Source organism: Aquarana catesbeiana, linkage group LG03 (assembly GCF_042186555.1).
Source record: "Aquarana catesbeiana isolate 2022-GZ linkage group LG03, ASM4218655v1, whole genome shotgun sequence".
NCBI lineage: Eukaryota > Metazoa > Chordata > Amphibia > Anura > Ranidae > Aquarana > Aquarana catesbeiana.
This window is the reverse complement of record NC_133326.1, coordinates 125,970,082-125,997,984: the sequence shown is the minus strand read 5'-3', so window position 1 is coordinate 125,997,984 and position 27,903 is coordinate 125,970,082. Positions and strand designations below refer to the sequence as shown.

The 27,903-nt window shown below is 41.4% G+C and overlaps 1 protein-coding gene across 1 annotated transcript in view; it reads left to right on the top strand.

Annotated features, from left to right (window-relative positions):
- The first annotated feature begins 1,616 nt into the window (after positions 1-1,616).
- The window catches only part of ALPK3 (alpha kinase 3), a 162,102-nt gene continuing 135,815 nt past the window's right edge, over positions 1,617-27,903 (top strand). Inside the window, exon 1 of the mRNA XM_073619180.1 lies at positions 1,617-1,781. The gene's annotated coding sequence lies outside the window, so the exon portion shown is untranslated. The remainder of the gene's footprint in view (positions 1,782-27,903) is intronic.

Sequence of the window (27,903 nt, the reverse complement as noted above, 5' to 3'; positions counted from 1 at the left end):
ACCCATTGGCAGGTTCGTTAAAACAACCTCAGGCGAGGAAATACCTGCCTCTAAAACAGTCTCAGCATACCGACAGAATCCAGCCGTCAACCGAAAGATAAGAGAGTCGTACAGTGGTAAGAATATCAATCAACTCACCGGTACTGTTAGGGCTGCGCAAACCCCACTCTCATTAATCAGTTAACGCCCGAATGCTTGTCGCGGTATAACTTCGACCGTAGCCTGAGATCCCGGGTTTCGGCACCATCTGTTATGGAAATGATTAAGAGCTCCAATCGAGCTCAAGGTTATCTGCTGCTGTCTCTAATTTGAAAAGTGTTGATATGCATGCATATAAAAGTAAACACACTGAGACACGCTCAGTTTCGTTACTGTTACACTTCTAATTTATTCAAGGCGGTGTTAATGTTTTATACACACAAATACGTCATTGCTATGTCAGTCTAATAGGTACATCTCATTGGTCAAGATAGAAAAGAAGATGGATAATTTTCATAACGAGGTTTGGCTCTCTTTGTTCTTATCTCCAGTTCCGCGTTCTTCTGTGTGTGGGAGGTAGGGGGTACACGCCATTTTGAGAAAATATAGGAACAGAGCAAATCTGTATACTTATATAATGAGTAAGGAGAAAAATATGTATGCACATAAGAAAATAGACATTTTCAGATTACTATTATTATTATCTACATCACATTCCTTCACAGTGGAACCAACTCTATTTAAACCTGGTCAGGCTAGGTGATGGTGGTGAATAGGGGAGTGGGAGCCCTATCCTGTAAACATGTGAAAACGTTGGGCCCAACACAAAAAGTGTCTCCAGCTGAAGGAGTGTTGTTGATACAGGTGACCACAAGTATGGTGAATGGGTGTACAGAGTGTGCCATGTTTCTGACACAACATATGTGCACGTGTACGGGTACAATGTAGTACTGAGAGGGCTGTGGACTGTGTGTGGCCTGTGACTTAGACCCTGGTCTGTCCTGAATCATGCGGGTTCTGAAGGAGAGCATGTGGGTGACTCAATCACGTGTTTGGGGCCTGACCATGAGTGCAGGCAGAGGCATGCCAAGGCTCCCTGATTTCAAAAGGTGGTTGGGTTAGTGGTGGGGAGTCTCATTTGCACCAAGTAACCCTATGCAAGGGTGCAACATGTAACATAATGCAAAAGGAGGAGTTAGCCTTTAACCTAGGAACATATTTTTGGAGTGTGGGAGAAGGAAACCACAGAAGCACTGAGAGCATGCAAACTCCATGCAGATAGTGCTCTGACTGGTATACAAACCGGAAATCCCAGTGCTGCACAGCAGAAGTGCTAACCACTAAGTCACTGTGCTGTGGTAGTGCAAATGGTATTACTGTTCTTCTGATTGTTCAATAGAGGATGTTTTGCTGTCTCGAAAGTTAGTTATGTTCTATGTTATTGCAAAACCAATGACATTATGATGTCAAGTGTCATAAGCAATAAGTAAACAAATGTCGGCTACCAAAACACATTACGTATAGCTGTCTCTTCTATGTTTTTACCCTCCCCCAGTAATGTCCAGTCTCTTCCCAAGACACTGAACCCTCCTGGAAAATGTGACTGTCCCTATGCCTGGATTTCTATAAATAGATGGTGGGCAGCGCGTGTTGTGAGTGACAGCTGCTGCTGGAGATTTGGCCGGGTGTAGGAAGCAATCAGTTCAGGACTGGGATTCAGCAAACACACAATATTTACCTGCTTCCTCTGGAATTGCCCCTGCTTACCTTGTCTGGGGAGCTGATGTTCTGATTTACGCACGGTAAGTTTAGATGTATATTTAGAGATGGCGCTAAATTGGAGATAAAGTTATTACAACTTTTACTGCTAAAGTTTTCATGATCTCATACAGAAGACTTGTCTTCCTCTGATAAATGCATTATATTATGTATAGGTCTGTTTGATGTCTTTGTTGTAAGAGGAACATTTAGCGCGGTCTATTTATGAACTTTTACACACAAGATTTAGTTGAATTCAATTTGAAAATGTGTAAATCTTGGGTGAAGGTTGTGTGAATCTTGGGGGGGGGACGGACCTTAGTCTGCCTTATGTTGAGGCCAAAATGCTTGAAAGAGATAGGCTTCATTTTTACAAAACGTTTGGTTGTTTCTACAACTGTTTCTAGGTCTGGAAGCCCAGTTTAGTACATTTATTTTGCCAGTACATGATTATTAATGCCGTATTAAGAAAGGATATGGATCTCTATTTTTAGCCAGTTGAATGCTGTTCTGTGGTTTGTCTCTTTAAGGGCACCCTCCTGGTATCTCAAATAAGATTGTCATAGGAAGAGGGACCAGACAGACACAGGCACTTGAATTGCTAAAATAGGTTTGTCACAGCTGTAGAAAATAATGTACAAGAAAAATTATGCAGAACTTAAAAAAAAACAAAAAAATATATGTCTGGCAATGTTTGTAAGGAACTATGGGGGTTATTTATGAAAGGCAAGTCCACTTTACACTACAAGTGAAAACTACGAGTGCAAAGTGCACTTGAAATTGCACTGAAAGTGCACTTGGAAGTGCAGTCGCTGTAGATCCTAGGGGGACATGCAAGGAAAGATAAAAATCGGCATTTTAGCTTGCAAATGATCGGATAATAAAATCAGCAGAGCTTCCCCTCATTTCACATCTACCCCTCAGATTTACAGCAAGTGCACTTTCAGTACAATTTCAAGTGCACTTTGCACTTGTAGTGTAAAGTGGATTTGCCTTTCGTAATTAACCCCTATGAGTTGTCTATTGAGGATAATAGGTGCATGAGAAATAGAGGTTTGAAATCATTACATTTTCACATCATTACATTTGACAGTTTCAAACCTATTAGATACATATGTTTGTGAATTGCATGAGACAGCTACTTTTAGGCCCCTTTCACACAGGGTGGACTTTGTCCATTGGATCCGGCTGCTCAGTGGGGGATCTCTCCGCTGATCCCCTCTGAGCAGGCAGATGACAGATCCGTGTCCGCTCCGCTATGCAGAGTAGACACAGCCCCCTCTCCTCTGTGGGGCGGTCAGGTGGAAATGGACCGCCTTCCCATTTCCATCCAACTGTCATGCGATCCGATCCACCGGACGGATGTTTTTGGCGGCCTAGATCGGATAGAGAGCTATGGATGGTCTTATCGGGTCCGCCTAAAAAACAGACAGGAGGACCTGATCGGTTCGCTCATGTGAAAGGGCCCTAAAGCACATGTAAACCCAAGAACAAAAACTTAAAATGTTGCAGCTTACTAGTCATTAGGCTGCATTAGTCTTCTTTTTCTTTTATTATCACCTGGTGATCTGATCACTGACACACTTTCTGCCATAGGACGGCTATGCTCACTCTTCCACTGTTTATGGAGGAGCCACCCTTGGACAGCAGCATTGTCAGTCTGTGGAGAGAGTAGTGTTATGAAGGTCACACACCTTTTGATTTTTATTATCCAATCAACATGTGATGCAAACAAAATGAATAAATCTGAAAACAATTAAATAGCCACAACTGCCCTTTCAATTGATTTAAATCAAATTCAAACAAACTGAGTTGATCAGCCAGGGTTGAAAATTATTGATTGTTTTGCATTGATTGGCAACACTGAGAAACTTTGTTCATGAATACGTTTGTATTTTGAGCAATCAGATTACATGGTGATTAAATGTGATTGATAACTTACAGTCGTAAGTTGAGATCAGATCTGCGATCAAAATCCACTTCTCCATATGTGTCATATCAACTGAATAGGTTGTCAACTTTAGATCAGTTATTCCTATCTTAAAAGATCATTTGGAAAATACATCTATCATTTATCAAAGTGCATATGGCCAACATCAGATAGACTAGCAGATTTAAATAAAAATAAGGGACTATAAAGTTGAACTCTAGCTTACACTTTTAAGACGTTACAGCAACAATTTCTTTTTTTTTCCTTTAGTGATAAAGGTTTTAACTAAGTGAATAAAAGCTGATCATTCTAAGCACCCACGTCAGTGTTAAATGGTTTGCTTCAACCCTCAGCTGCTACTTTTGAAAGACAGCTTGGTCTGTTAAGGAAGATAAAAAACAACAGCAGGGTCAACAGGTAAATAAAAAAAAAAAAAAAAAAGGTAAAAAAGTTAGGGGGGGGTTCAGAAAAAACAAAAGCCTGTTGTGTTGACGCTACTGACAAACTGCATCCTAAATTATTATTATTATTATACAGGATTTATATAGCGCCAGCAGTTTACACAGCACTTTACAATATAAAAGGGAGACAATACAGTTATAATACAATAAAATACAAAAGGATTAAGTGGGCCCTGCTCAGAAGAGCTTACAATCTAATAGGGTGGGGCAGGTAATTTATGATGTTGCCTAAGGTAACAAATGTAACTAAAATAACTTTTATGTGTTAGTGAATAACCTCTAAATCATTATACAGGTGTTGGTATATAGTTTCTGGATGAATCATGAATGACTGCTTGGTACCGAAATACAAACTCCGGGCAAGCTAGAAATCCTCCCTTGCCATGGGGCTACACCCACACTGCAGAGGTTATTTGCTTATTTTACATCTGGAGGACCTGGAAAAACAGTTTTACCCACCTTATCCACTGCTCTCATGCTGAAAGACTGGTCCTCACAGCCACTGCTCCCCTAAGCTCTGGTGGTGGGATGCCCCCATCGTCATTAAGTCCAATGCAATGCTGAGCCAATAGCCCTGCATTGGATGTAAGGACATCAAGTAACAATCTGCAAGCCAGATTGTAGGGGAATGTTGTCTGCAAGGGGAGCCATGGATCTGGTAACTGCTTTTCCTCATCTCCTAGACCTAAAATGAGAACTTAGACCTTGCAGTATGGGGGCAGCATGGGAGTGCATTGCTCCAAAGTGATCACCTCTCCTAAGAACAACTGTCTCCGCAACCAGGCAGGGTGCTGGCTCTGTTTGCAACAGAGATAATGGAAAAATAGAATGCTGGATAGCTGCACTCCAAAAAAGTTCACCTTTATTAAAAAATGAATATCAAAGCATCACGGGGCAATACAGACTAACTGCACAGCTGCTGACACATTTCACACCAGATATGGTGCTTAGTCATAGACAGTGTGGGGGCAGCACTGCTGCAAGAGAGGATTTCTACATTTCCTGGAGTTTAATATTATAATGTGGATGTAACATCTTTGTGACTGGCAAAACAATGGTGGATTTTTTTGTGGGAAATCACAGAAATCTGTCCCAGAGTATCTCACAAAAGTGAGTACACCCTTCACATTTTTCTAATTTTTTAATTATATCTTCTCATGTGACAACACTGAAGATATTACGCTTTGCTACAATGTAAAGTAGTGAGTGTACAGCTTGTATAACAGTGTAAATTTGCAGTCCCCTCAAAATAACTCAACACACAGCTATTAATGTCTAAACCAATGGCAACAGAAGTGAGTACCCCCATAAGTAAAAATGTCCAAATTGGTCCCAATTAGCCATTTTTCCTCCCCTGTGTCATGTGACTCGTTAGTGTTACAAGGTCTCAGGTGTGAATGGGAAGCAGGTGTTAAATTTGGTGTTATCGCTCTCACCCTCCCATACTGGTCACTGGATTTTCAACATGGCACCTCATGGCAAAAGAACTCTCTGAGGATCTGAAAAAAATTGTTGCTCTACATAAAGATGGCCTAGGCTATAAGAAGATTGCCAAGACCCTGAAACTGAGCTGCAGCATGGTGGCCAAGACTTTATAGCGGCTTAATAGGACAGGTTACACTCAGAACAGGCCTCGCCATGGTCAACCAAAGAGGTTGAGTGCACATGCCCAGTGTCATATCCAGAGGTTCATTATGGGCTGTGTTGAGTTATTTTAAAGGGAACAGAAAAATTACACTGTTATACAAGCTAGACACTCACTACTTTACATTGTAGCAAAGTGTAATTTCTTCAGTGTTGTCACATGAAAAGATAATAATAATAAATAATAAAATATTTACAAAAATGTGAGCAGCGTGCTCACTTTTGTGAGATACTGGACATATTATAGCGACTTTAGTAACTTCAAATGAGATGTACTAACAGCAGCAGACAAAATTTGTTAAATCATCCAAAGGTTTGTTAGGGTTCTCCGTCACAAGTGGACTAAGGGTGGTGACTACATTTGAGATCCCGGTCTGCTCACCTTTTGCACTAATTATGAGGGAGGTCTGATTGTTATTGTTGTCTTCCCAGATTAGCCAGTGCTGTAGGTGCGTGCAATGTGCTTCCTGTGCCATGATTCATAGGCACAGAGTTACTGGTTACATTTATGTGCTGCCTGGCATAGATGCCTGAGGACAGTCAGAAAATGCCTCATAATTGGCCACATTCTATTGTCTATGCCCTGCTTTATATTCTAAAGCTGGCCTTACATGTAGTATTGGCCAAAATTCTGTGAGCGGCCCTGTCGGCAACAGCTGGATTGACAGAATTCTAATTTGTTTCATTTTGTGAAAGGATCCGGGTGAAAAACTGTCAGCCAAACAGTGCCTGCATTCAGACAGTGTTCAGGTATTCTGACAATCAGCGGCATCGGCTGTCAGAATACAATAGACTGCAGCAGCAGATTCATCCATCAGCATTGTTTTGTGTGGATGGAGGAATCTGATGAATTTCTTTTGTTCAGCCCACAAGCAGAATGAAAGAAACTTATACAGTATGTGTATGGCCAGTTTTAGAGTACTTGCACACAGTACTGATGTTTGAACATCAGTATTCCTGACCAAAATGTCTTGCGCTTATTTTGTGATTATTTGTGTGTATTTGTGTGTACATGAGTAAACTAAATTCTAACTTTCAGAATGGAATTTTAGCCTCTTCAAATGATCAGTTTATGTACATATGCACGTATTTGTGCATGTACGCACATAAAATACTAACCAGCAACTCTGGATTTCATCTATACTCAGTACATGTCTGAGTACAATGGCCTCCAACAATTTAAACCTGAACCGCTCCTTGCTCTCTACACTATGAGATTAATGTGACTCTCTGCTACTGAACCACGGTTGTATCCCGTGGGATTCTACTCCCCCCCATCTCTTCTCCCCCCCCTTCTCTTCTTCCCCCCCTTCTCTTCTTTTCCCCCCTTCTTTCTTCTCTTTCTTCCTCTCCTTTCTTATCGGCCATTTTTCTTTTTTTTTTTTTTTCCCATTGCCTTTTTGTTGCGGTTTTGGGCCTTTTTCAGCCCCTCAGTTCGCTAATACGGAATACCTATCTCACGTTTGACATGCAAACTCTGGTTACTGGAGGTTTCCACACGTTCCTGTTCTGGATGTATTTGTTACACTAGCGGTTTCTGTTGTGCTGGCTATCTGTCTTTGTACCATATTTGTAACAGTAGGCCAATTGGCCAATTTCCTTAATCCCTTTGTATTTTAAAGTCTCATTGGTATTTGTTTTGTCTGACACCATTGTCATTTTATTTCTATTTGCATCTTTGTTTCTTTCAAAATTTCAATAAACTTTTGTACAAGAAAACAATGTCTTGCATTTAGATCAGTAAAAGAAAAAAAAATGCCTGTATGCCTAAAAATGCTGACTTTTTAGCCAGTATTGTGCAAGAGGCCTTAGGTAGATGGAAAGTGTGCTGGAAACTATGGGGGGAGAGATCTTGCACTGGATTGCCCAAAAATGTAAAAAGCCAGCAGGTGGTTTAAACTATGTGATTTTGTAACTAAAAATGTATTTTAAATGGACTAATTCTCAAATGAACTGTCTTCTGTTGCTCAAAATGAACATAGCAGGTGTACCTTTTACTTTTATTGGGAATTTGTATGGAACAGAGATTCATGCAGCTGAAATTCTAAGCTTGATTCATGCTTTCATTTGAACATGAATCAGAAATCAACATGCTTTAAAATAATGCTAGACAGGTAAAGATTTTTTTAACTACACACTATCAACAATCTGTTGAAAATGCATTATGATGATACTATTCCTGTGCGAACAAACCTGGTCCCATGTTGGCCAAAAAGCTGAACTCAGCTGGGAAGCTCTTTACTCCTATGCAATTACAAAACAGAGTTGGCGATCTTACTTCTGACCCTTCCAAACCAAAACTGTATCCCTGTTTGCTGATATTCTCTCCTCTTTATACAGCAAACCTGCCTCAATTTTGACCAACAAAACCGACCAATTTTTTCAGCATTTACGACTCCCTGCTCGCAAGACACTTAATGAGGATATCACCGAAGGTCTCCATAGTTATCAAATTCCTGAAACCGTTGAAAACATCTGAACCAGAATACTTTTCAGGTCTCTACTATAAAAAATATTCCTTGTTTCTAGTCCTACACTTGGCTTCTTTTAAATACTCTTAAAAAATCAAAGTAAAGTTCCTAGCTTTCAAATCAATAAATATCACTGATCCCTTGGGACCAAGTGGGGTTCATCCTAGGACGTCCACCTTCTGCATCAACACAAAATACTGGGCTCTCTCTTATCTCTTGACATATATAAGGCGGTTGACTCTCTCTCCTGGAACTATTTGTGCTTCTTTAGAAATGCGGTTTTGGGGACTAAATACACTTATAGATATCTGCCCAATGCTCTTCCCTTTATGCTATGGTTAAATACGCAGGACATTACTCAAAACATTTCAACATTTTTCAAGACTTACAACAAGGATGCCCCTTATCCCCATATCTCCTCATCTTAGTAATAGAACCCTTTGCCATAACATCAATGGACAAGCCAGACATTGCAGGGATATCTAAAGCTGGACTTTGCTACATGGTTAACTCATTGCAGATTACGCTTTCTTAGTCCTTACTAACCCTTTCACAAACCTCCTGAACCTCCATTGAACTCATACTCAATTTGTTCTTGTAACATTATTTGTAATTTTTGGGTATACAACTGACCCACCATTATGCCTAATTTTTCTCCAGAAATTACTACCCCTTGCTGAGATCCCAACCACACTTAGGTTACCCGCAATCATGAAATTCCTACCCCTGTCATGGATACATGTTAATGTTCCATCCTTCTTTCTATGCTTACTACAGAGACAGATTCTCTGTTTTACCTGGGCCTAGAGATGAGCCGGGTCCCTGTTCTACAATTTTTGCACATAAACTACAAGGAGACCTAGAGGTCTCCAATATACTAACACTGCATAACTGCATAAAACTCACAACTTTCCTTATTGCTAACTTAGATGTACCACTCTGGGCATCTCACTGACAACTTGGAACTGGATAATTGGGGTAAAATTTAGTCTACAATAGCAAAATGCTCCTTTAATACCACCATCCTTGAATCGTCATAAAAAGGTCCTCTTTCAGGGGTATTAGGTACTGCTTTTTGGTCTCCTCCAAACTCTGTTTCATATAACAGTGCCAAATAATGCATGGATGGCCCTCTTCCATCAAACAATTCCTTGAGTTTTTCATACCAACAGAAACTGGTTACTTATTTGTTCCTAGTTTCTAAACCAATGATGGCCAAAACCTGGAAGAAATGCAGAGTCAACTTCCAATAAGGTAGAGACTGCTTGAATACGATACTGTTCATGAGAAACTATTTAGAAACCCTACAGACTCACAAACTAAAATTTTTAAAATATAAGAGCCATGGCCTTTCCATCATTAAACTTTTCTACTCTGAATTACTTATAGCCTGCTTACCTGGCCCCTAGGCCCCAATTCTTGGGGATACCTACTTCTGTATCACCTTTATTGTAATCCATTCCCCTACATGTCCCACTTCCTTTCCTTAATATCTACTTTCTAAAAATCTTTTTTGATTCCCCCTTTTTTCCTGGCTTCTTTGTTTCCCTACCCCTTCCAGTTTTCTTCACAACCTTTCCTTTCTCACTCCTTTCTTTTTTTTTCCCTCGCTTTTCTTGTCTGGACCTACATGTTCAATTAGCGATCTTGACCATCTATCCACAATCACAGGTCCATAAAGTGACCTTCAAGTGGCACATGACAGGTCTTGAAAATTTATTATTGCAATATTTGTCTACCTCACCTTTAGTGTCGGTTATCTCTAGCAGATGTTTTAGCCTCTGTGTGGGGGCGTGGCCGTTGTTGTTCCTTTTTAAAATCAAAAAAATATTTGCAACAGAAAGTTAATTATGATGTCCTTTTTAAAACATCACCAGTCCATAATATGTTCTACTTAAAGTTCATGTTGGGACTATCTATAGTAACAGCATACACTTTTCTTTTCCAATAAAAACTTACGTCAAAAATCTCCTTTCATATTCAGAGGGCTGCCTATCTTCTGGTCATCTCTTTTAACAGTTTCCTGGATTGCCTGCATGCTTTCAGTTTCTAAGGACAAAATATCCCATGTGACACTGCTGCCTGCAAGCATTGATGGTGTTATATGTGGAGGTTTTGCATTGAGTGTGCCTCTTGAATCTCCTCCTCTTCAGCACCTCTGCAATATAGTTGTAGCTAAGATGGCAGGATTCGTGAAGAGGGTGACACAACAGTGCATATTCTCAGGGCATAGTGAGTATGTGTCACTACATTCAAGCAACTAACTAACATAGGTTCTTTAAAAAAATAAATTTTAAGATCATTCTGATCAGGATTTGGTAGCTAGGTAGGTTAGTTAGAACTAATGGAAATCCAATGTTTTCCATTAATATATGATTTGACTTGTTCTGGGAAAATAAACATTTTGAAAAAAAGTTGTGTCAATGGCTTTATTACTCACCCCCTTATTTAAGGACCATATTGCTGAATTGTGCATTGGCTTTACTCTACAGCAAAGCTCTGTTGTCTCTATCTACTGTACATATGCTGTGAAAAGTTTATGCACAACCTAAACTGCTTCTGTATATGGTATTGGACTACAGATTGCCAAATGGCACATCAGTGTTTACATTGTGAAACAGGTGCCATTAAATGTCACTCTAATAGTCAGTCCCCCAGTTACTGAAAGCTACATCTGTTGCAGCTTGTGATTGTGCAAGCTTGTGCCTCAATGTATAGGTTTGTTAATGTTTGCCATACTGTATACCATTTTAAACTTATGTAATATCTTGCAATGCTTATACATATATTTTATAAGATATAAAAGCTTTAATTGATCTGACCCTTGTTCTGACCTTTGATATGATTTAACCCTTGGAATGTTCCTACATATAGATCACGCATGATGAGTCACAGCTTGTTTTAACACAGAGGTTCTCAAAACAGTCTTCAAGGAACTCCTAACATGCCAGGACTAAAATATACCCCAGAGGCAAGAATAGGTCAGTTGAGGCTGGCTGAGCCATTCTGATTCACCCATCTTCATTTTCTCACCTGCTACTTGTCTATAGGTGGAAGGGTAAGGATGACATTACAGAATAGCAGGTTTGTGTAAACAGCAGCTAACTTCTGTAATAATACCTTTATACAATTGTCATATGGGCATCAATATCTGTGCATGTAATGTTTTGTATATTTTTCATTAAACCCCATGTGGTAGGGTTACAGCTCCTGCTTGAATGTTGTGTCTGAATTGCAGCAACATCCATGCTTGCATAGAAATTGGGGTTTTCTGTGTCCTATTGTGTGAGGGGAGCTTTCCAAGTGACTTTTTACTAGGAATGTTGTTCATTGAAATCTTCTCCATAAGAATAGTGTACATTATACCAAGTTCAGATGACTGTGCCCAGTATTTAAAATCAAAACCCAAATATAGAAAAAAGTTAATTGAAACCAAGTCCAAGTGCAATATGGAAATGAAGGTGCAATCCAAACGTGATCAGTGGACAAGTAGACGTGGGACTCAAATCACTGGTGTAAAGAGCAATATTAGATGCAGTTGACAAAATCCTCAACCAGATGACACCATTTGAGCCTTACCAGATTGCAGTGACCATCTGATACAGTGCCTTGAAAAAAAATTCATACACTTTTAAAGGGGTAGTAAACTTGCTGACACTTTTTTGCTTTTTATACACCTGTAAGGAAAAAGGCATAATGAGCTAGTATGCACCGCATACTAGCTCATTATGAAATACTTACCTTAGAATGAGGCATCGGTATCTCACCTGGTCCACGCCGATGTAGCTGACATGTTGCCTCAGCGTGTCTTCCGGGTATCGCGGCTCCAGCGCTGTGAGTGGCGGGAGACTTCGTTCCGGCAAGGTCCGGCATCTGCCGGGCTTTCAGCTGAGAATCCCCTGTGCGCATGCGCCGCTGCAGTCAGCGGCTCATTGCAAGGGGAATATCTCCTAAACTGTACAGATTTAGGAGATATTTTTTTTACCTACAGGTAAGCCTTATTATAGGCTTAGCTGTAGGTAAAAGATACAAATTTGACTATACAACCGCTTTAAATTGTAAACATTTTGTCATGTTACAACCAAAAACATAAATGTAATTTATTGGGATTTTATGTGCTAGAGCTGGACCAACACAAAGTGGCACATAATTGTGAAGTGGAAGGAAAATGATAAAGGGTTTTCAAACATTTTTACAAATAAATATGTGAAAAGTGTGGCGTGCATTTGTATTCAGCCCCCCTATGTCAATACTTTTGTAGAACCACCTTTCGCTGCAATTACAGTTGCAAGTCTTTTTGGGATGTCTCTACCAGCTTTGCACATCTAGAGAGACATTTTTTCCCGTTTTTCTTTGCAAAATAGCTCAAGCTCTGTCAGATTGGATGGAAAGCACCTGTGAACAGCAATTTTCAAGTCTTGCCACAGATTCTCAATTGGATTTAGGTCTGGACTTTGACTGGGCCATTCTAACACATGATCTAAACCATTCCATTGTAGAACTGGCTGTGTGTATAGAGTCGTCATTGTCCTGCTGGAAGGTGAACCTCCACCTAAGTCTCAAGTTACATAGTTACATAGTAGGTGAGGTTGAAAAAAGTCCATCAAGTCCAACCTATGTGTGTGATTATATGTCAGTATTACATTGTATATCCCTGTGTGTTGCGATCATTCAGGTGCTTATCTAATAGTTTTTTGAAACTATCGATGCTCCCTGATGAGACCACCACCTGTGGAAGGGAATTCCACATCCTTGCCGCTCTTACAGTAAAGAACCCTCAACGTAGTTTAAGGTTAAACCTCTTTTCTTCTAATTTTAATGAGTGGCCACGTGTCTTGTTAAACTCCCTTCCGTGAAAAAGTTTTCTCCCGATTGTGGGGTCACTAATACGGTATTTATGAATTGAAATCATATCCCCTCTCAAGCGTCTCTTCTCCAGAGAGAATAAGTTCAGTGCTCGCAACCTTTCCTTATAACTAATATCCTCCAGACCCTTTATTAGCTTCGTTGCCCTCCTTTGTACTTGCTCCATTTCCAGTACATCCTTCCTGAGGACTGGTGCCCAGAACTAAACAATATACTCTAGGTGCGGCCGGACCAGAGTCTTGTAGAGCGGGAGAATTATTGTTTTATCTCTGGAGTTGATCCCCTTTTTAATGCATTCCAATATCCTGTTTGCTTTGTTAGCAGCAGCTTGGCATTGCATGCCATTGGTGAGCCTATCATCTACGAGGACCCCCAGGTCCTTTTCCATCCTAGATTCCCCCAGAGGTTCTCCCCCCCCCCCAGTGTATAGATTGCATTCATATTTTTGCCCCCCCCCCAATGCATTATTTTACATTTTTCTTGGGTTTTTATTTTGCTCTCCCTTTCTTCAGTGCACATGCGCCGATGATGTCGGCGTAAGTGTATATGGTAAATATTTCTTAAACCATGCAGGTTTAACCGTGCAGATTTCCTTATTATAGGCTTACCTGTAGGTAAAAGTGGTGTAAAAGTGGCGTAACTAGGTTTACAACCACTTTATGAGATAAAAGCTGCGTGTGCCTTGGGTTCCTCACTGAACATATAGGAGGTTGAAGTAGTCTGTTAAGCAGTCTGGAAAGCCTAACAGAAACCTTCTTTGTAAAGGTGAGTGCCGCACACATTAATATATGTGGACAGCAATGATGTGCTTTCTTCGAAGGGTGCCTTTTCATTCCTTTCGGTAGTGCTATGACATGCTTTGTCTGTAAAAATCATTCAGTTTGTGTATATATATATATATATATATATATATATATACATATACATATGTTTAGATTTTTTCCTTCATTTCCTGCAGAACGGTAATATCTTAAACGCACATTGGTTCAAGCAATGCGACGTCCTGGAGCTCCCTGCCGGCCACTGACATCTTTGAGCGGCTGGCTTGAGGGTATCGAATGATGGCTGCTTTTATTGGCTGGGTAAGGATGATGTCACTCCCGTGCGTGCGCGAGAGTTCTGTCAGCTTCACCATTGCTGAATTTCTACAATGCGCATGCGCAGCTCACTGTACAGGCAGGTAAGTAATTTTAATGCATACGGGACAAAGCATGTCTCTTATGCATGAAAAATCCTGCCTGTTCCCCCATTTTTTTTATTATCTAAAGTTCCACTTTAAGTAAAAGACCCCTTCACCAGTGAGGGCATGGCCTAAGGGCCAATTTACAGCTGTGTTGTACAAAGGCCCCTCGTGCGCACTGTAAAGTACACAGTGCTAATAGGCTGATTACAAAGCATTACATTGTTTACTATGCACCACGTTGCAACATACTGTGGTGAAAAAAAATAGTGCATGAACTGAGCACATAGGACACAAAGCAAATTGTCTTGTCTATGTGTTTGGCTGAATTGGGCAAAGCACCCCAGCGCAGTCCATTGCATTTTGGTGTGAATAAGTCCATTTTCACATCCATTGTTTTGGCTTTAGGTCTCTTTCACACAGGCCATTACCTGCAGACACAGGATTCCGGTGGTTGAGTCCAGGTTCAGGCATCCCCACCTAATATAACTGCAGGTGACCACCTGGTGTGTGGCTACATGCAAACAGCAACAGTTATTGTCAGCCTGTCATTGCTTTGTACGGTTGCCACTATTCGCATATATCTCTCATTCTATTGGCAGGTAGTCGCCTGTGTGAAGGAGGTCTTAAATTTGTACTGGTTCTTTAAAGCGTATGTAAACTCTAACAATACTAATGAAAATGGTTTGTTATATCGTTCAACAAGTGCAAAAAACTAAACAAAATAGCTGTTCATCCAGTCAGAAATCTGGAGAGCTGATAACATTCTGTACTCTTTGCCTCTAGACTTTTATCAGTTAGAATTGTTCCCTACTCTATCCTTAGACTACAAAACTCTTATCCTGTTATGGAGAGGAGAACAAAGTGTTATGTAGTCCTAGCACACCCCCTGTTCTAAAGCCTCGTACACACGATCGGATTGTTGGCCAACAGAGCGTCAGACTTTTGTCCGAAGGGTGTGTGCCAGGAACTTGTCTTGCATACAAACGGTACACAATTGTACACAACAAACACGAACATAGTGACGTACTACATGGAATTTCAGCTCTTGAGCGCCACCCTTTGGGCACCTTCTGCTAATGTCATGTTTGATGAGCATTGATTCCGAGCATGCGTGTTTGTACTTTGGACTTTTGTGTGACGGATTTGTGTACAGACGATACGAAAATCTGACAACAGACTGTTGTCCACCAGAAATTTACTAGCCTGCCACCCAACATTTGTTGGCCGAAAGTTGGACAACAATTGTCTGATGGAGCGTACTAACGGATTTTAGGCAGTCTGTCATCACACAATTCCCGGCCGAAAATCTGATCGTGTGTGCGAGGCTTAAGGCGACAAAGCTGCTCAGTACAGTCATAGGACAGGAAGTGAGTTAAAGTATATGTGAGCCCTTTCCTTTTAAAAGAACCCATTAAATTTAAAATAGAAATGAAAGGCAAAACATTTGGGTATATACAGTGGGGACGGAAAGTATTCAGACCCCCTTAAATGTTTCACTCTTTGTTATATTGCAGCCATTTGCTAAAATCATTTAAGTTCATTTTTTCCTCATTAATGTACACACAGCACCCCATATTGATAGAAAAACACTGAATTGTTGACATATTTGCAGATTTATTAAAAAAGAAAAACTGAAATATCACATGGTACTAAGTATTCAGACCCTTTGCTGTGACACTCATATATTTAACTCAGGTGCTGTCCATTTCTTCTGATCATCCTTGAGATGGTTCTACACCTTCATTTGAGCCCAGCTGCCTTTGATTATACTGACTAGACTTGATTAGGAAAGCCACACACCTGTCTATATAAGTCCTTACAGCTCACAGTGCATGTCAGAGCAAATGAGAATCATGAGGTCAAAGGAACTGCCTGAAGAGCTCAGAGACAGAATTGTGGCAAGGCACAGATCTGGCCAAGGTTACAAAAAAAAATTCTGCTGCACTTAAGGTTCCTAAGAGCACAGTGGCCTCCACAATCCTTAAATGGAAGACGTTTGGGACGACCAGAACCCTTCCTAGAGCTGGCCGTCCGGCCAAACTGAGCTATCGGGGGAGAAGAGCCTTGGTGAGAGAGGTAAAGAAGAACCAAAAGATCACTGTGGCTGAGCTCCAGAGAGTCAACCATCACTGCAGTCCTCCACCAGTCGGGGCTTTATGGCAGAGTGGCCCGACAGAAGCCTCTCCTCAGTGCAAGACACATGAAAGCCTGCATGGAGTTTGCTAAAAAAATACCTGAAGGACTCCAAGATGGTGAGAAATAAGACTCTGGTCTGATGAGACCAAGATAGAACTTTTTGGCCTTAATTCTAAGCGGTGTCTGTGGTGAAAACCAGGCACTGCTCATCACCTGTCCAATACAGTCCCAACAGTGAAGCATGGTGGTGGCAGCATCATGCTGTGGGGGTGTTTTTCAGCTGCAGGGACAGGACGACTGGTTGCAAATGAGGGAAAGATGAATGCGGCCAAGTACAGGGATATCCTGGACGAAAACCTTCTCCAGAGTGCTCAGGACCTCAGACTGGGCTGAAGGTTTACCTTCCAAGAAGACAATAACCCTAAGCACACAGCTAAAATAAGAAAGGGGTGGCTTCACAACAACTGTGACTGTTCTTAAATGGCCCAGCCAGAGCCCTGACTTAAACCCAATTGAGCATCTCTGGAGAGACCTAAAAATGGCTGTCCACCAACGTTTACCATCCAACCTGACAGAACTGGAGAGGATCTGCAAGGAGGAATGGCAGAGGATCCCCAAATCCAGGTGTGAAAAACTTGTTGCATCTTTCCCAAAAAGACTCATGGCTGTATTAGATCAAAAGGAGCTTCTACTAAATACTGAGCAAAGGGTCTGAATACTTAGGACCATGTGATATTTCAGTTTTTCTTTTTTAATAAATCTGCAAAAATGTCAACAATTCTGTTTTTTCTGTCAATATGGGGTGCTATGTGTACATTAATGAGGAAAAAAAAATGAACTTAAATTATTTTAGCAAATGTCTGCAATATAACAAAGAGGGAAAAATGTAAGGGGGTCTGAATACTTTCCGTCCCCACTGTATATATATATATATATATAATCTATAAGAAAACATCATAAATACCTTTCTTTTTTAAGTGTCTACATAACCTCTGTTCTCAGCTGCATAAGGTCATTAGAAAGGTGGGGATGGAGAAACAGCAGGGCACGGATCTTCCCAGTAAATGGCTGTGCGGAGGAGCATGTTAGCATAAGTCTGACCATTGCAACTGACCATGCTGGGATGGATGTGTGAGCTCTGAGGAAGAAGGGATACCTCTCAAAACACATCGGTTCCTTTGGACTTTTCATCCCACTTTTGGCACTTGTCAGCAGACCATGCTGGGTGGAGCACTTGGTGAACTTCATTTTGCTTGATACACGCATTTGTTTGTGAGTATAATGTTATATACATTTTTAACAATAAATTGTTGCAAAGGTAATGCGCTAGGCTGGTGCGCCCTCTGTTCCTTTTCTTATAGAGTTCTCACATGAGTTTCCCTGACCTGTTGTGAGTGGCAGAACAGCCAATGTGGAGGTTGAACCAGTGGAGACACACGATTACATCCACCCGCACATATTTCTCTCAAGCGCAGGAGAATTGGTTTTCTTTTTAATGGATGTGCTCTCATGCCTAGCAAGGTCAGTTTAAAATGGGAAAGCAGGGGGACTAGCAGGATCATCAGCTTTTTCACACAAAGGAAGCAATGCAAAGAGAACAGGATACTTTTTAGCACAAGTACATAGTAACACAGACGCATATCAGGAATATGAAATGTTGGGGTAACATACTCTTTAATGGCAGGATTACCAGGTTAAAATAAAACTAAAATGTGTGAAAAAAAGAAAACGAATGCAGCTACCACATCTAAAGACTCGTAAGCTACAGTGCATTCAATTTCTGTTTCTGGGATAAGATATTCTTTAATTACCTCTTTAACCACTTCAGCCCCAAAAGGATTTACTCCTTAATGACTAGGCCATTTTTTTACGATATGCCACTGCATCGTTTTAACTGCCAATTGCGCGGTTGTGCGACGTTGTGAACAAACAAAATTTGTGTCCTTTTTCCCTCACAAATAGAGCTTTCTTTTGGTGGTATTTGAACACCTCTGTGGTTTTTATTTTTTGCGCTATAAACATAAAAATTCCGACAATTTTGAAGAAAAACAATATTTTTTACTTCATCGGTTTAGGCCAATATGTATTCTTCTGCATATTTTTGGTAAAAAAAATGCAATAAGCGTATATTGATTGGTTTGCGCAAATGTTATAGCGTCTACAAAATAGGGGATATATTTATGGCATTTTTATTACCAGTAATGCCGGTAATAAGCGATTTTTATCGGGACTGCGACATTGCGGCACACAAATCGGACACTTTTGACACTTTTTTGGGACCAAAAATAGCCACTGTTTACTGTATAAATGGCACTGCCAGGGAGGGGGTTAACACTAGGGGGCAATCAAGGGGTTAAGTGTTCCCTAGGGAGGTGTTTCTAACTGTGGGGGGAGTGGACTGACTGGGAGTAGAGAGAGATCACTGTTCCTGATCACTGGGAACAGACGATCTCTCTCTACTCACCTGTCAGAACGGGGATCTGTTTGTTTGCATTGACAGATCCCCGTTTTGGCTCTCTGTGGAGTGATCGCGGGTGGCCAGCAAACACCGTGGCCGCCGGCCAAGCGCATCAGCTCTGGCGCTGCGCCAATATTGCTCTTAAAGTGGCCGACTTACACCTACAGCGAATTCGCACAGCCGAGCCAAACTGCCGCAGTATAATGACGACAGCTGGTCGGCAAGCGGTTAATATATATATTATAAGTTAAAATTTAAAAATAATTGCTCTCTATTTTTGGGCACTGACGAATTTGTAGAGGCCGATCTCACTGGAAGGCTGAGCTTCTCCTATGGATCACAGGAGTGCAGTTCATGTGCCCTGTTTTCAGCAGAGAACGGGCTGAAGTCCACTCTCTGCTGACGTCACTGTTGTCAGTCCAGGCTCGGCGTCATCACGACCATTAATTCGGGATCCGCCCAGATCCTTTGACCAACACCCTGCTAAGCCTCTCAGTGAGCCGCTGAGAGGCGGAGCCGGCCGCTCCTGCCCCCTCTAAAGCCCAGTGTTCCAGTGAGCGAGGAGGGGGCAGAACAGACAGTGGTGACTGACAGTAACCAGCTATTTGCTCGGGGAGCCCAGAGACCTGAGCGTTCTGCGGTGTTCGATCGCTCAGTTCTCAGTATTAGAGGCGCCGGGGGACAGATGCAGCAGCGGACAAATGCTGCATCCACCTAGGTAAGTATGAATCTGAAAAAAAATAAAAAACACGCTTGTCTTTTAACTCGGAATTAAACCCTCCTATCCTTTACAGTCAAGGAAGCTGCATCTGTTTGATCTGCAAATACCATTCACATGTGATCGGTTATGACACCAGACATTTGATGGTTTGACAGTTTGGTTGGAGACACAAGAAAATGCGACAGTTAGCAATTCCTGCATTTCAGGAATGTAACTTTTTTTAGAACCGTTAAATCGATAAGTTTAGTTCCGCTTTATGATTTACTGCTGTTCAGGGGCTTTGGGCTTCAGCAAAATGGCAGCCTCCAGCAAGAAGAAACAGGAGCAATGGTGAAGGCAATTTAAAGCACATACTAAGTTTGGTAGCGTAATTATTAATATGAAATAAATTTATACAGCAACATAAAGCTAAAAAACATTATTTTTTATCAAGTTGTTATGGGTAAAGTTCCACTTTAAAGCCTTGTACACACGGTACGATTGTTGGCAGGGGATTGTCTGTTGACAGACTGCTGTCCTAAAATCTTACTGTTAGTACGCTCCTTTTGAAAATTGTTGTCCAACTTTCGGCCAACAAATGTTGGCTGACAGGCTAGTAAATGTTTGGCAGACAAGGGTTTGACATCAGATTTTCGTATGGTCAGTACACAATTTGACAAAAATTAGATGCTCAGTTGGCCAACAATCGTACCATGTGTGCGAGGCTTTAGACCCCATACACATTAGATTTTCTGTAGATTTTTGTCTTCAGATTTACCAAAACCATGTAGTACTCTTATAGGGCGTACACACGGTCGGACTTTGTTCGGACATTCCGACAACAAAATCCTAGGATTTTTTCCGACGGATGTTGGCTCAAACTTGTCTTGCATACACACGGTCACACAAAGTTGTCGGAAAATCCGATCATTCTGAACGTGGTGACATAAAACACGTACGTCGGGACTATAAACGGGCAGTGGCCAATAGCTTTCATCTCTTTATTTATTCTGAGCATGCGTGGCACTTTGTCCGTCGGATTTGTGTACACACGATCGGAATTTCCGACAACGGATTTTGAAAATTTTATATCCTGCTATCAAACTTTGTGTGTCGGAAAATCCGATGGAAAATGTCCGATGGCGCCCACACACGGTCGGAATTTCCGACAACACGCTCCGATCGGACATTTTCCATCGGAAAATCCGACCGTATGTACGGGGCATAAAGGTTTGACCTCATATTATATGGTTTTGGTAAATCTGAAGACACAAAATCTGCAGAAAATCTAATCGTGTGTATGGGGTCTTAATCCTAGTACACACAGTATGATTGTTGGCAGGGGATTGTCTGTTGACAGACTGTTGTCCTAAAATCTTACCTTTTGACAATTGTTGTATAACTTTCAGCCAACAAATGTTGGATGACGGGCTAGTAAATTTACGGCGGACAACGGTTTGACGTCAGATTTTTTATGGTCAGTACAGAAATCCGTCACACAAAAGTCAAAAGTACAAACGCGCATGCTCGGAATCAATGCTCACTAAACACGAAATTAGCAGAAGGGGCCCAAAGGGTGGCGCTCAAGAGCTGAAATTCCTCGTAGCATGTCACTACGTTTGTGTTTGTGGCACGACAATTGTGTACCATTTATATGCAAGACAAGATCCTGGCACACGCCCTTTTGACAAAAATCAGACGCTCGGTTGGCCAACAATCGTATCATGTGTACGAGGCTTGAGAGTTTAAATTTGTATGCAATCAGGCAGGCCCTTGCACTACATGGTTTTGGTAAATCTGAAGACAAAAATCTGCAGAAAATCTAATAGTGTGTATGGAGTAGACACGTGCGATTAGTTTTGTACGAATTGAAAATTCGTACGGATTTCCGTAAATTCGTACATTCGGGAGGACCTGAAATACGAATTGCTATGCTTTCAAATTTTGTACGAAATACTAAATTTCGTTTACGAATTTCAGATCCAAATTCGTAACGAACAATCGCAATTGTTTACGAAAAGTTAACGAACCTAAAAGTTAAAAGCCCAGGAAGTCAGCACAGCACAGGGATGGTGGGAGCCCCACATAATGATAAATTCATCATAACGAACATTCGTAATTATTACGAAAAGTTAACGAACCTAAAGAAAATTTGCATTTCGTACGAAATTTCGGACACGAAATACAAATTAATTCTAATACGAAACAGAATGGAATGAAACGAAACGAATTTATTGACGGCGCACATGTCTAGTATGGGGCTTAAGGAGGTTATTTCCTAGAACATTATAAGATCAGAATGTCTTTTAAATATAAGATATTTTTGCAGATATATTTGTATCCTAATGCATTTACTTTTAAAGATGTTGGTATCTTATGAAATATTTACAGCTTCTCTAATAGTGTTAATCACCAAAAAAGTAATAACATTAAAAATATCACACCCATATCCTCCTTGTTACTCATTCAGCTGTTGCTTCTTGCTTCTCATATGGCTCTTGTGGCTGAGTCAGGCGAGGATCTGATTCCCCCACAGAGCTCAGATGGTGAGGTTATAGGCCGGCAATGACAACATCACCAACTGAAGATTGTGTGTAGGATAGGCCTGCTGTCTGTACACCTGTGCTTATATTAACGCATAGCACAAGCATTAAAACATCTCGTTTCCAGACAGTTAAAATAGAACTGCACCTCCTCCATTAACGAGGGAACCTCAACCTGTCTATCTAAAATTCTGGTGATGACTGAAATATACAGTACTGTGCAAAAGTTTTATGCAGGTGTGAAGAAATGCTGTAAAGTAAGAAGGCTTTCAAATGTATATATTATAATAGTTTATTTTTATCAATTTACAAAATGCAAAGGGAGTGAACAGAAAAAAAATCCAAATCAAATCAATGGTAGGTGGTAGATCTAAAGGAAATTGTACAATCAGTTTGTGCATTGTTTGGCCACCTTAACCACTTGCTTACTGAGCACTTAACCCCCCCCCCCCCCCTCCTGCCCAGACCAATTTTCATGCTACACTGTACCCAAATTCAATTTTTATCATTTTTTTCACACAAATAGAGCTTTCTTTTTGTGGTATTTAATCACTACTGAGGTCGGAAAGTGGTTAAGGGGGAAAAAAGGATCATTTTGAATGGAGCAACACATCTCAAAAAAGTTGGTACATGGCTATGTTTACCATGGTGTAGCATCCCCTCTTCTTTTAACAACCCTCTTTAAACATCTGGGAACTGAGGAGACCAGTTGCTGAAGTTTTGGGAGAGGAATGTTGTCCTATTTTTGCCTGATATAGGATTCTAACTGCTCAGCAGTCCTGGGTCTTTTTTGTCCTATTATTTGTTTCAAGATGTGGCAAATATTTTCAATTGGTGAAAGGTCTGGACCGCAGGCAGGCAGTCTTCTACTACGAAGCCATGCTGTTGTCATAGCTGCAGTATGCAGTTGAATATTGTCTTGCTGAAATATGCAAGGCCTTCCTTGAAGATGTCATCTGGATGGGAGCATATGCTGCTTTAAAACCTGGATATCTTTAAGCACTGATAGTGGCTTTCCAGACCTGCAAGCTGTCCATTCCATATGCATTAATGCCCCCCCACCCTCAATACCATCAAAGATACCAGCTTTTGAACTGAGCGCTAACAAGCCAGAAGGCCCCTCTCCCCTTTAGTCCAGAGGATGTGGTGCCCATGGTTGCTCAAAACAATGTCAAATTTCCAATTGGTCTTACCACAGAACATTTTTCCACTTTGCAACAGACCATTTTAAATTTGCTTTGGCCCAGGGAAGATGGCAACGTTTCTGGTTCATGTTGTCACAGAAAACTTTGTTCACAGACAGTGATTTTTGGAAGTGATTCTGAGTACATGCAGTAATGCCCATCTTAGAATCATGCCTGTTTTTAGTGCAGTGCAATGTCAGGCCCAAAGATGATCCAGTATTGCATTTTGGCCTTATCCCTTGCACACAGAGATTTCTCCAGATTCCCAGAATCTTATGATGTTTTTATATACTGTAGATGATGATATATTTAAAGTCTTTGCAATTTTATGTTGAGGGACACTATTCTGAAATTGTTGACAATTTTTAGACGCCGTTTTTCACAGATTGGTGAACCTCTGCCCATCTTTACTTCTGAGACACGCTGGCTCTCTAAGATCCTTTTTTTATGACCAATCATGTTACTGACCTGTTTTCAATTAACCTAATTATTTGGAATATGTTCTTCTAGCTCAGGGGTCTCCAAACCTCTTAAACAAAGGGCCAGTTTTAAGCCTTTCAGACTTTAGGAGGGCCGGACTGTGGCCAATAGGAGTAGAAAATGCCCCTGCGTCGATGGGAGTTCACAATGTCTCACGCTTGGTGGTCAGTGGGATTTAAAAAATGTGGTCAGTAGGAGGAATAATATCTCATCATTGGTATTAGTGGTAAGAACAGTGCACCATTGTTGGTGTCAGATGGAGGAATGATACCCCATCATTGGTAAAGGTGGGAGGAATAGTGCCCCACTGTTGGTGTCAGTGAAAGCAATGGCGCCTCATCGGTGTCAGTAGGGGGAATAGTGTCTCAAGGGCTGGACAAAGGAAAGCAAAGGGCCACATGCGGTCCTCAGGCCGCAGATTGGAGACCACTGTACTAGCTCTTCCTTGTTAATAATGCTTACTTTGCCAGCTTTTTGTTGCCCTGCCCCAACTTTCATGAAATGTGCTGCTGCCATTCATGTCAAAATGACATTATTTTTTTCTTAAATGGGTACATTTTCTTAGTTTAAACTTTTGATTTGTTTTTTATTTTCTATAGTGAATAAAATATGTGTAGCACTGATAACTGTTGTTTTTAGCCATATGTGTGTTATGCAGTACATAAGTTGTTATAGTGCCATCTTGTGGATAATTGAAAAGGTACAATACTTTTACGTTTCATGATTAAGTGAAGTGATATGGAAGTGATTGATTGTTTATTTCGGAACTTTAGCCGTGACCTACCCACAATGCTCCTGGACAAGTGTTGAACTGAACTGCATTGTGGGCGGATATAAAAGGACCGGGAGCGGCCATCTTAGTCTCTTGTTCCTGGGACACATGTGGCCTGCCAGCATGACTCTGTGGGTATGTGTGTCCCACAGGGTTGCGGCCTACTTTGGGAAGGAGCGGAGCAGCTGCAAGGATCCTGCCGTCGTATCACAGTGTGCTGGAGCAGCAGAAGTGATCGTTCCAGGGACCCGTGGGGAGGTAACCGAGGACTCCTGGTCGTTAGTGAACGGAACAGTGTGACAGTTTGGGGGTGCCTCCATACGGACTGAGAACTGCTGAAACGGAGACATCCATCTGCCTGGATCCCATGTGGTGAGAGGGTTAACACCCGGCAGTTTGTTTAATACTACACACACACTTAGAACTGTTACAGAGTGTTGCTGGGACTGATAGTCCCACAGAACAAGTTAAGTTGGAAAACAGTACATCTGCATAGACTTCAGTATTCAAGAGCGGATGCTAGATGTTTGTCTTCTTCATATGAGAACACTTAGTCAGTCTGCCGGATTATAACTGCCTTAGTGTGTTACCTTACACTGCGCAACACCCAAGAGGAACCCCTTGTGGATTACAATTACAAGTTCTTAGCTAGCGAAGACTGAAGACGTCAAGACTATCTTTTTTATTTCAGGGCTCTGCATTTATTTACTAAGTATAGTGACTTTACCGTTTAGAGCAGGGGGAGCTCCCTGGTATAGATATATACAGTTAGGTATATTTGTGTATGTTACCAATTGTTATAACTATTTACTATACTATTACACTACGTTGGTGTGATAGTGTAGTCATTGTAATAACCCTTTATATAAATATACTACTTATTCAAAGAAAGAAGTTATTTATGGTTATTATTGAAGTTTGTGTGCAGTGTTGTTATTTCTCCTGCAGGTGGAGCTACAGACACCCAGGTAGAGGTAAATATAAATGTAAATGTATACTGTGGGTTAAAGTCAATACTCATATCATTACAACACTACACTACAGCTGTGCCAAGGGAATTGAACAATTTAAGAGGGGTAAAGAGATAAGAGGACAGGCCCGCTTTAAACCAGCAGCTCCGCTGAGAGTTATTGCTACATATGGATTTATGAGATTATGTACATGCATTCTGTTTTTATGTAGATTTTACGCAGCGTCCCATCTTTGTAATTGGGGTTGTATTTGGTTAAGCTGAAGATAGGAGCAACAGCTGTAGTCACCAGCACTTGGTATTGAATGAACAGTGACAACACCTTGCTTGATAGTTCCAAACAGTTTGGAAGCAGTGGTACTAGAACACAGGCAACACAGGTGTGGGAGCTTTAGCAATACTAACACAAAATGACAGGTTTATAGCTGCAAGGTTGTCCCTTACATGAGTCTTAGATTACTGGAGAAGCTTTAGAGAAAGGGCTGGCTGATAGGCAGAATGCAGTGCAAAGATCCTAGATCACTGCACTATGCCTGAAAGTTCAGCAGAGCAGACATTGGTGTCCCCAAGTCTGTCCCGCCTCCTTTAGGAAACTTTCCCTGTGTATGTTGTTCCTAACCAGCGTGGTTTCTGTTCCGACTCTATCCACTAAAAACTCCTCCTACAAGTTTTAACCAGACACTGATAGAAGTCACAAGACTGCTCTAACTGCTGATGAGAAAAGGTATTTAGCAGTTTATATTTACTAAAACTATTACATTTCCATGTTCTATGTACTGTGGGAGACCAGATATAGTGAATGCAGGGTCCTGAGTTTAGTATCACTTTTAGGTTATCCAGTGTTGCAGTGCCCAATCGCATCCCCCGGTGGCACCTACGGAGGCTGCAGAGGAACAGTGTTCCCCCTTCATCCCCTTTTTACAACAGTCCACAACACAGAGCCCCCTACAGAGGGGAAGGTAAACTGCACCTGCCTACACACATCTTGCATAGCTCAGAGGTTAGGAGTAGATAACAGAGCACAGGGGTCAGGAGAGTGTAATGCACAAGTCCGTATACAAACAAAAAATGACCTTTCTCCCCAAGTCAATATCTTCCTCCCCCAGTACAGCATGCCCTACCCTAATACAGAGCTCTGCTTGCAGTATGGCTCCCCTCCCCCAGTCCAGCCCCTCCCCCCCAGCTGGGCTGGGCCATGTGCCCAGAGCCAGCGAGAAGTAGCCTCCCTCGCTCTAAATTGTCTTTTAAATTTGCATTTCCTTATGTGTTTAGTCTCACTCTCATCTACTTTCGGCTGTATATAGTCGTTCTGTAGTTAGTATTTTTGCTTTCTTTGTTCCGGTTATATTTTTTCAGTTTGGGGACACTTATGGCGCGTACAGACGATTGGACATTCCGACAACAAAATCCTGGTTTTATTTCCGACGGATGTTGGTGCAAACTTGTCTTGCATACACACGGTCGCACAAATGTTGTTGGAAATTCCAATCGCCAAGAACGCGGTGACGTACAACACATACGACAAGCCGAGAAAAATTAAGTTCAATAGCCAGTGCGGCTCTTCTGCTTGATTCCGAGCATGCGTGGAATTAGGTGTGTCGGAATTGTGTACACACGATCGGAATTTACGACAATGGATTTTGTTGTCGGGAAATTTGAGATCCAGCTCTCAAATTTTTGTTGTCGGAAATTCCAACAACAAATGTTCGATGGAGCCTTCCGACAACAAGCCTACATCGAACATTTGTTGTCGGATATTCCAACCGTGTGTACGGGGCATAATTACAAAGTAGTGAATATGACTTTAAGCAGACATTCACTGGTGGTGAATCAATTACTATAATTTCAAACACATGTACAAGGAGGATTCACCTGCGGTAATGATTTGTCAAACATCAGATTCACTGTTTAGGCCGGGTTCACACTGGTATGACAAACGCTCCTACGTTGGGAGCTCATGCCGCATGACGTGTGAAAATCAATTTTCCCTATAAAAGCCGTCTTAACTGGTCCGACACAAGTCAGTCCGACATTGAAAATGCTCCCTGCACTACTTTGGTCCGACTTTGATCCTACTTCAGCCCATTGAATATCACTGAAATCGGATCAAAGTCGGATCGCCGTCTTAACTGACCTGACTTTGGCTGCAACTTGGAGGATCTTGAAGGGGAACTACACGCCAAATTTTAAAACGGCATGCGTTCCCCCTCCAAGAGCATACCAGGCCTTTCGGTCTGGTATGGATTTCAGAGGAACCCCCACACTGAAAAAACAGCATTGGTTTCCCCCCAAAATCCATACCAGACCCTTATCCGAGCACACAGCCCGGCAGGTCAGGAAAGGGGGTAGGGATGAGCAAGCCCCCCCC